This window comes from Podarcis erhardii (assembly GCF_964252035.2).
Source record: "Podarcis erhardii genome assembly, chromosome: Z".
In the NCBI taxonomy this organism is placed as follows: domain Eukaryota; kingdom Metazoa; phylum Chordata; class Lepidosauria; order Squamata; family Lacertidae; genus Podarcis; species Podarcis erhardii.
The window spans coordinates 11,006,551-11,014,746 of record NC_138504.1 but is presented as its reverse complement, the minus strand read 5'-3'; the positions used below and the strand labels follow the sequence as shown (position 1 = coordinate 11,014,746).

At 42.7% G+C, this 8,196-nt stretch overlaps 1 long non-coding RNA gene across 1 annotated transcript; it reads right to left on the bottom strand.

The window, feature by feature from the left end:
• Nucleotides 1-1,263: 1,263 nt before the first annotated feature.
• Nucleotides 1,264-8,196, bottom strand: LOC309334120. Its single transcript, XR_014152895.1, has 2 exons — nt 8,144-8,196; nt 1,264-1,424 (listed from the first exon to the last, which is right to left on the bottom strand). It is a non-coding gene; the product is annotated as an uncharacterized lncRNA (long non-coding RNA).

Here is an 8,196-nt window from a genome sequence, read left to right as displayed (position 1 = left end):
ACAACAAACAACCCACTATAACCTTATATAAATGTTTATTAGTAGCAAATCAGTTTGATGCACAGTTATTAAAGGAGGAATGGAATAGAGAGTTGGATATCTCGACCAAACGATGGGGAACTGTTCACGGCACCCTTTATAGACGCCTTTCAAAGATTCACTCGGGAGTGGAAGTCATGTGCTTTAAATTTCTTAGGGTGTGTATGCAGTTTCCCTGCAGCGGGCCTTCCAAAGAAATAACACAGCCTATTTAATAAACAACAAAAGCTGGGGAAAATGTCCAGAAAAGGGCAATCAAAATGATCAAGGGGATGGAGCAACTCCCTTATGAAGAAGGTGCTTCGGTCATGACACCTTCTGCTCACCTTTTCTCTGCACTAAAAAGAGGGGACATGATAGAAGTTGATAAAATGATGCATTGCCATGGGGAAAGTGGATAGAAAAACGCCACCCGCTTCTCCCCACACCAACTAGAACTTGTAGACATCCAATGAAGCTGAATATTGGAAGGTTCAGGACAGATTTGTGGAGTTGGAAGGGATCCCCAAAGGCTATTCCAATCCCTTGCAGTGCAGGAACAGTTGTTGTTGGCATCTGTCTGTCTCCAGAGACAACGGAGTGTCCTTACTGGGATGAAGTCAAACCGCTGTGTTAGCAGCACCAAAGGGGTGCAATACTGGGCAGTGTGTATGGTGGTCCTCAGTTGCCCAGGCACAAAGACCGCCCCCCCTGGCCTTGCTGATGTGGTCCAAAAGAAATCCAGGCAATACCTTTGGCACCAGCTTGCCAAACGGCGGCATACAAGACACCATCGAACCGTCTTAGGAGCTCCACTCTGGATTTGTGTAGGGTTTACTCCTGAGCCTTTTCATCTCCCGAAGATCTCCTGCAATGGAGGGTTAGGATCAGAGTTTCCTTCTCCTAGATGGGCTCCCTTCCCAGGCTGATGAGCCCCATCTGCCCCTCACTTCCCTCTACAGCATGTGCAGAAACCACCTTCTTGACCACTGGACCCACACTGTTGGTCTTGTCCTTTCAATCTACTGGAGCCTGGCTTCACATTGCGCTAAATGCAGTGAAGGGGGGGGGGACCTTGTATGTTTATATGAAATGTTACTATAAAGGAATCCTGTGCATCATAAACTGTACATTTTCCTGAGGAAAAAACCACCACAATTGCAGAAAGGCGACTCCACAAGCCTTCTGATACACTACACTGACATACTTCACACTTTCAGTGAAAGAAATGACACCAGGCAGGGCAACTGACAATAGATTCACAGTTTATTCATTAGATGCAGACATTGAGACTACTAGGAAATGTGCATCAGGAGATGAGACTGCAAGGGCCCACAAACATTCCAGCGGAAATCCATATATGTCTTGAGTCAAGTAGCTGTTACATTCTTTTTGCAAAGCTATTCCTGTTGGGGGGAAAGAGCAGACAGATTAGCCAGCAATTATGCATATGCCCAAACTCCAGAAGACCCCCATGGCTGGGGGCAGATCTGAACAACAGAAAAAACAAGGAGTACAGTTTTCTGTTCTTGATTATATTGTGTGTACTTACCTAAAGCCTCCAAATAAAGTGGACAGTCCCTGTACATAAAGACAGCTAAAAAAAAACAAAAAACAACCTAGAGAACGGCACTATTACATACAGTATAGCCAATGAAAGAACTGAGTGTTTAGAATTGTCTGTATTTAATGACTTGTGGAGCTCCAGCAAATGAATGTTATCAAACAGTGCCACCTAGAGTATGTAACTCTGTTACTGCAGCCAAATGGAATGCATCCTTCTCATTGACAGCTTTCACTGTGCAGAACCTCAGGAATCCATTAAAAACATCTGTTCTTTCCATCTCCATAAGTCCTGTTTGGCATAAGGAAAAATAGACTCTAGACGGCCATTTACCTAACCCAAGTGCCAGACAGGTAGCCATCAGGATCACAAAGAGCTGCAGCCCAGGAATGGATTCTGACTCCGGAGATAGCGAGCAACTTGACCAGTTGGGTCAGGAAGTGTAGTTTTATTATCTTGTTTTTCTCGGGTGTCAGGTGATGGGTAAAAGGCGCAAAGGATAGCTACCTGACACCCAGGCTCTGCCCATGTACCTCCTCTTCTGATGATGTAGAAATGATGTAGTGATGATGAAAGGTGGGAGGGGGAACTGGAAATGGGGAAACTAATAAAAGTTAGGAGCACCTTCTGGGAGGGGTTTGACTCTTCTCTTTGCAAGGGGAGTGCGGACCCTGCTATAGCAGTTTTGCTTACAAATAAAGGTCAGGCTTCTTAGCCACTTTGCTTTAAGTTTTGCCTGGGTCTTGCCTGTTTTCTTGAAATCCTCCAACCGCAGGGAATCCTTTCACCTAGTGGGCTCACTGAATGCTATGAGAGAATGATATATGATTGAATGCTATGCTATGCTTTAATGCTATGCTTTGCTTCCTCTCATTAGGGATGTGGGTGGTGCTGTGGGTTAAACCACAGAGCCTAGGACTTGCCAATCAGAAGGTCAGCGGTTTGAATCCCCGCGATGGGGTGAGCTCTCATTGCTCGGTCCCTGCTCCTGCCAACCTAGCAGTTCGAAAGCACGTCAAAGTGCAAGTAGATAAATAGGTACCGCTCTGGCAGGAAAGTAAACGGCGTTTCCGTGCATTGCTCTGGTTCGCCAGAAGCGGCTTAGTCATGCTGGCCACATGACCCAGAAGCTGTACCCTAGCTCCCTCGGCCAATAAAGCGAGATGGGCGCCGCAACCCCAGAGTTGGTCACGACTGGACCTAATGGTCAGGGGTCCCCTTTACCTTTACCTTTGCTTCCTCTCATTGGTGTCCAGGGCACTGGGAGTTTCTCCTCTGGGCAGAGCCCTTGTTTAAGATTACAGCATTAAGGGCCTGATCCTATGCAGCGCTACTAGGAAGTAAGCCGCACAAGTGATCCAGGGGCGCGCGCTGTAAAACAGGTGTGCGTAATAAAGAATGGAGCTTTAGTGCTGCCATTTGTCACCTGGGCTCTCACTTGCTTAGTACCAACATTATCATGCCTTGGCCGCTTGCAAAATGGTAGTTCTCTGTAGTTCCTTCAGGGAACTGTTTAATATCAGGTGTGAGAGCTATTCTTAGGGCTATGGCAGGAGGTTTAGAGCAAGGTTTCCCTAACTTGGGCCTTGGCTGTTTTTGGACTATAACTCCCATCATCTCTGGGTGGCCGGACTAGAAGTCAGGGATGATGGGAGTTGTAGTCCAAGAAAAACAGCTGAAGATTCAAGTTAGGGAAACCCTGAGTTAGAGAAAACCCAATTGTGATCCTCTGTGTTCAGGCTGACTAAAAGGATGGTGGATTCTGAATACTGGAATTACTTTGCAAGCATGTCACTTTGTGGAATTTATTGAGTTGCTCTAATATATAGGGGAAGGCCACCTGCGGGTTCTGGAGCATCAAGAGAGTGTCATTCACAAACATTTTCATGTGTTCTACGCTTCTCACCCTAATCTCTTTTACTGAAGTGTTCCCACAAAGTTTTAAGAAAAGTGCCTCTATAAACACTGCAAATAGCAGTGGGGACAGAGAGAAACTTTGGCATGTACCTCAAAGGAGGTCAGTTCTGGTTTTTAGGTACTTTTTATTATTGCATAGATTTCATTTTTATTATTTTGTATCATTCTTATGTATAATCTTTGTTTATATGTTTGACTGCAACCTGTATTTTGTTGCCTTATTAATGAATCTGAATTTGACATCCCCACTGCAGGTGATGAACACACTAAGGGTGACAGGGATATATGTGTGTATGACTCAGACCTGGCACACCTTTGCATCCTCTCACTTCCTTGCATGTGCATTTAAGCCCCAGCTGAAATGACAGAGTAAGGCTAATATTAACAGTTTAACTAGTCATTTGGCCGCCTACTCTATCCCTTGCATAGGCTCCCATTCAGCTGCATTCAGTCATGCCAACCAGAAGGGATTTACTCGGGGGGGGGGGATCAACAACACGGGGGGGGGGGAGAAGAGTTTGTTGCTTGTGACTTCTTTTATTTAACATGCTGTGTTCTGCGCTCTTCCTTCAGGAAGCTCAACCATTTATAGAGAATTCCCAGGCAATCTACTATTGAAGTGATGATGAGTCTGACCCTTACGTAGCTTTAACAATGTTGCAGCATAAAAAAATAAATAAAACCCAATTAAAACAACAACAACATGGCAGCATTACATGCCTTTAGACCACTCTGAAATGAATGCTGGTGTACGTAACACTGAAAGAAACAGTGGTAAGGCTTTCTGCCCAGTTTATATGGGCTGACTTCCAATATTCCTTCCGGAATTGAGAGAAGCTATAACAATGGCAAGAGGCTATCTGAGATAACATCGTGCCACTGGTTCCTACACACAGGTGTTGCAATGGTTCAACTCACTCTGTGTTCTCACTCATGCCCATTTGGATGATGTTCCACTATAACTCCCATCATGCATGCCCACTGGTCATGCTGCTGGGGCTAATGGGAGCTTTATTCCAACAATCATCTGCAGGGTATCATGTTGGCTGCCCCACCCGCCCAACTGAAATAAAACCCACTGTCTAACAATATAAACAATAAAAAACAATAATGGAACAATGCACAATAAAAATGCAACAGCAATATTCAGTAACATTTCCCATAAACTAAATAAAACCAAAGCACATACATAGACAGATAATTATGAAATTATTGTGAGGTTTAATAAGTTAACTGTTTATATTTGGACAACTTTTCTCCTGTACTTTATTGGAAGGAGAAAAATAATCACTTCCTTAATAACAATTTAAACAATGTATTTAACTAGTACAATAACATTATAGCATATGTAGCCATGTTTGTTAACTGATGTGGTTTGCAGGAAGAACAGGTGGAGGAGAAACAGGCTGGTGGAAAGCTGGAAAAGGGCAACCAGGGACTGGAGCAGAGAACTTCAAGGATTCCTGGTGCAGGACTGAAGTTCTGGGTAGAGACTTTATTGTTTGGACAATGCCAGGCGAGCCCTGGGAAGAAGGGCCTGGAAGCAGTGAACTCTTTTATTAGTTGACTGGCAAGCACTTCAAGGTCTCGCCATGGACTTACAGATCCCAGTTACTATTTCCACACACCCACCCCTTTGGATTTGCTTCTACATTCAGGCGCCTATTCTGTACAGTTACCGTATTATTTGCTCTATAGAACACACTTTTTCCCCTCCAAAAATTAAGGGGAAATGTGTGTGCGTCCTATGGAGCGAATGCAGGCTCCTTGGCTTCAGCGATAGCAACGCGAAGCCTCCGAAGCACAGAGGGAGCACTCCCAGGCCCACCAGGAGATGCTGGGGACTGAGCCTGATGCCTTCTGCATGCTAAGCCGTTGTTCTGCCACTGAGCTATGGCCCTAGCTCACAATATTGCTGTCAGGATAAAATGGAGAAGGTGGAGGCTGAAGTGTGTATGCTCTGTGGAGGAAAGGTGGGATAGAAGTATAAGAAGGAATAAAGTATGTAAACTAGCCTATAAGTGAATAAACTACAGTATATTTTTAACTTACTCTCCTAATAATTTGTATATAAATTATAAAAGTGGTATATAAATTTTGTTAAATAAAAAAAGAGGAAATGTTCAGACTTTCAAACAGTTTGTCATGCCTGAGCCTTCACTGCTTAAACTCCCAACAGCATTTTCATGCTCACAAACACCTGATGAAGGAACCATTGTGACATAACCCATTCAAGCAAAGTGAAGGGGCAACAAGCTGTCAACAGTGGCAGTAGTTGGGGGCTCCCATCTATTCAAAAGCCACAGAAAGTCTTTTCATACTGCCTGAGGAATTAATCCCTTATTTAACGTTCATAATTGCTGGATCGATTTAACAGGACTGGAGCTAACATTTGCTTGGATTTGGCACCATTGATAGGGAACTGCCTGCTGTGTCCTCCGCTTTGAAGTCACCCTGGTCTTTGGGCCTCCAGCACCTTCTTCAGCATGTCCAACCCATCTAAGAGGCGTATGATACTGGTGTTCCACTGGGTTAGGAAGAAGCCCTGACAGAGAAGCCGTGCTCTACCATCTTGGCCAGACCTTCTGCCTCTGCACCAGCTTGCAACACTCCTCACATTTCACCCTACTTCACGAGGAGCAAGACACAACCCGCTCCGCTCAGGAGGTCCAGCAGGCGCAAGGAGCTGCGATTGCCGAATCTCACCGACCCCAAGTTTTTAAGATCTGTCATTGGCAGTGTTGGCCGGAAGAGAGCCCGCAGGCGTGGCGAGCAAAAGAAGACTCCAGCGAGAACAGGAAAAGGGGTGAGGGCTAGGCTAGAGGCAAGAAGGCTCCAAAGCTATTTGCGGGGTGGGATTGCTTTAAAAAGTGTTGAATGAGTTGATCCATATGGATCAAGTGCTATTTCTCCCCAATAGGCAACTGAAAAATAACGTAAGGAAGGTTAACAACATAATAGAATATCTGAAGGTACACAGTGAAAAACCGGCTGCCCTGATTTTTCTCAGTGCAGAAAAAGCATGACATCATCTCCTGGTTATTTATGAAAGAAGTGTTTGAAAAAATGGAACCAGGTGATGCCTTCTTAAGAGGTATCAACGCTTTACATAAGGAACAATGGGCAAATATTATAGTAAACAACATAATCTCAGCAGTATCATGAAAGGAACAAGACAAAGGTGCCCACTCTCTCCACTATTATTCTCACCCTAGAAGCTTTATTGCAAAATATAAGGAATAATGATAAAATTAGAGGAATAAGAGTGGGCAAACAAAACTACAAAATAAAAGCTTTCATGGATGATATTGTCTTAACTCTGGAACAACCCTTAGAAAGTGTACTATAGCTGTTAAAGGAGATAATCGAATTTGGAAAATTGGTGGGCTTCAAAATAAATAAAGATAAAACCAAAATGTTAGTTAAGAACATGGATAATCAACCCAAAAACAAATCAGGGGAAATTACCAGATGTAAGATAGAGAAAAAGTTAAGTACTTAGGAGTGTGGCTATTGGTAAATAAAAATAACATCTACAAAAATACTATGCAAGGACGTGGAAAGAAGTTTAAAAAGATTGAGATATATTGGGCAGAATGCAATTATCATTATTGGGGAGAATCTTGGCAATAAAAACGAATACTCTCCCAAAAATGCTATTTCTTTTCCAAACAATGTCTGAAAGAGTGGCGAAAAGATCTGTCTAAGTTTATTTGGCGGTGAAGAAGCCTAGGATAAAGCCTAGGATTCTTACTGACATAAAAGATAGAGGAGGTTTCATACTCCCAGACTTAGAATTGTCTTTTGAAACTGCTTGCCTGTGCTGGATACAATATTGGGTACTGCTGCTAGAAAATACACAGTTGCTAGACTTGGAGGGGCATGTTGTCAAATACTGCACACTTGTATTTGGTATGGCAAAGCTGGAATACATAAAAGCTTTTGAAACCATATTATTATAAAAAACTTTATTAGGGCTATGGGGAAAATACAAAAAATTATTAGAAAACAAAACACCGACATGGTTATCCCCAACAGAAGCTGACACAAGGGAAAAAAAATAATATGAGGTATAATTTGGGTGCCTATAATGAATTGTTAGACTTTTCAAAAGAACAAAAAAAAAAAAAATGAAATAAATTGAAGGGATTAAAGAATATGTGTTCGACTGGCTATATTATAACCAAATCAATTCAAAATTAAAGTAGACAAGAAATTGGGATTTGCATAAAAACCATCACAATTCAAAGAAGAAGAAATATTAAGATCTAGAGTTAAAAATTAATCTAAAATTTACAGAAGATTACTCAATTGGGAAACGAAAGAAGAATTTGTGAAGTCTTCTATGATTAAATGGGCACAAGATGTGGGTCATAAAGTTGATTTGAACCTGTGGGAACAACCGTGGAAAATAAACTTAAAATTCACTGCTGGTTGTGCGCTAAAAGAGAACTGTGCCTGGGCAATATATCAATATATCACCCAGGACCAGTCTAAAGATGCTGGAAGTGCAAAGAAAAAACAGGCACATTTTATCATTCATGGTGGTCTTGTAGAACAATAAAAGAATTATGGGAGCTGGTGTATAACCAACTTAAGAAAATGCTCAGAAGACTGTTTCCCAAACAGATACCGACTACTCACAACTTTGCGGATGCTGCCTCAACCATGGCTGGCAACGAAGTCGTGGGAACATC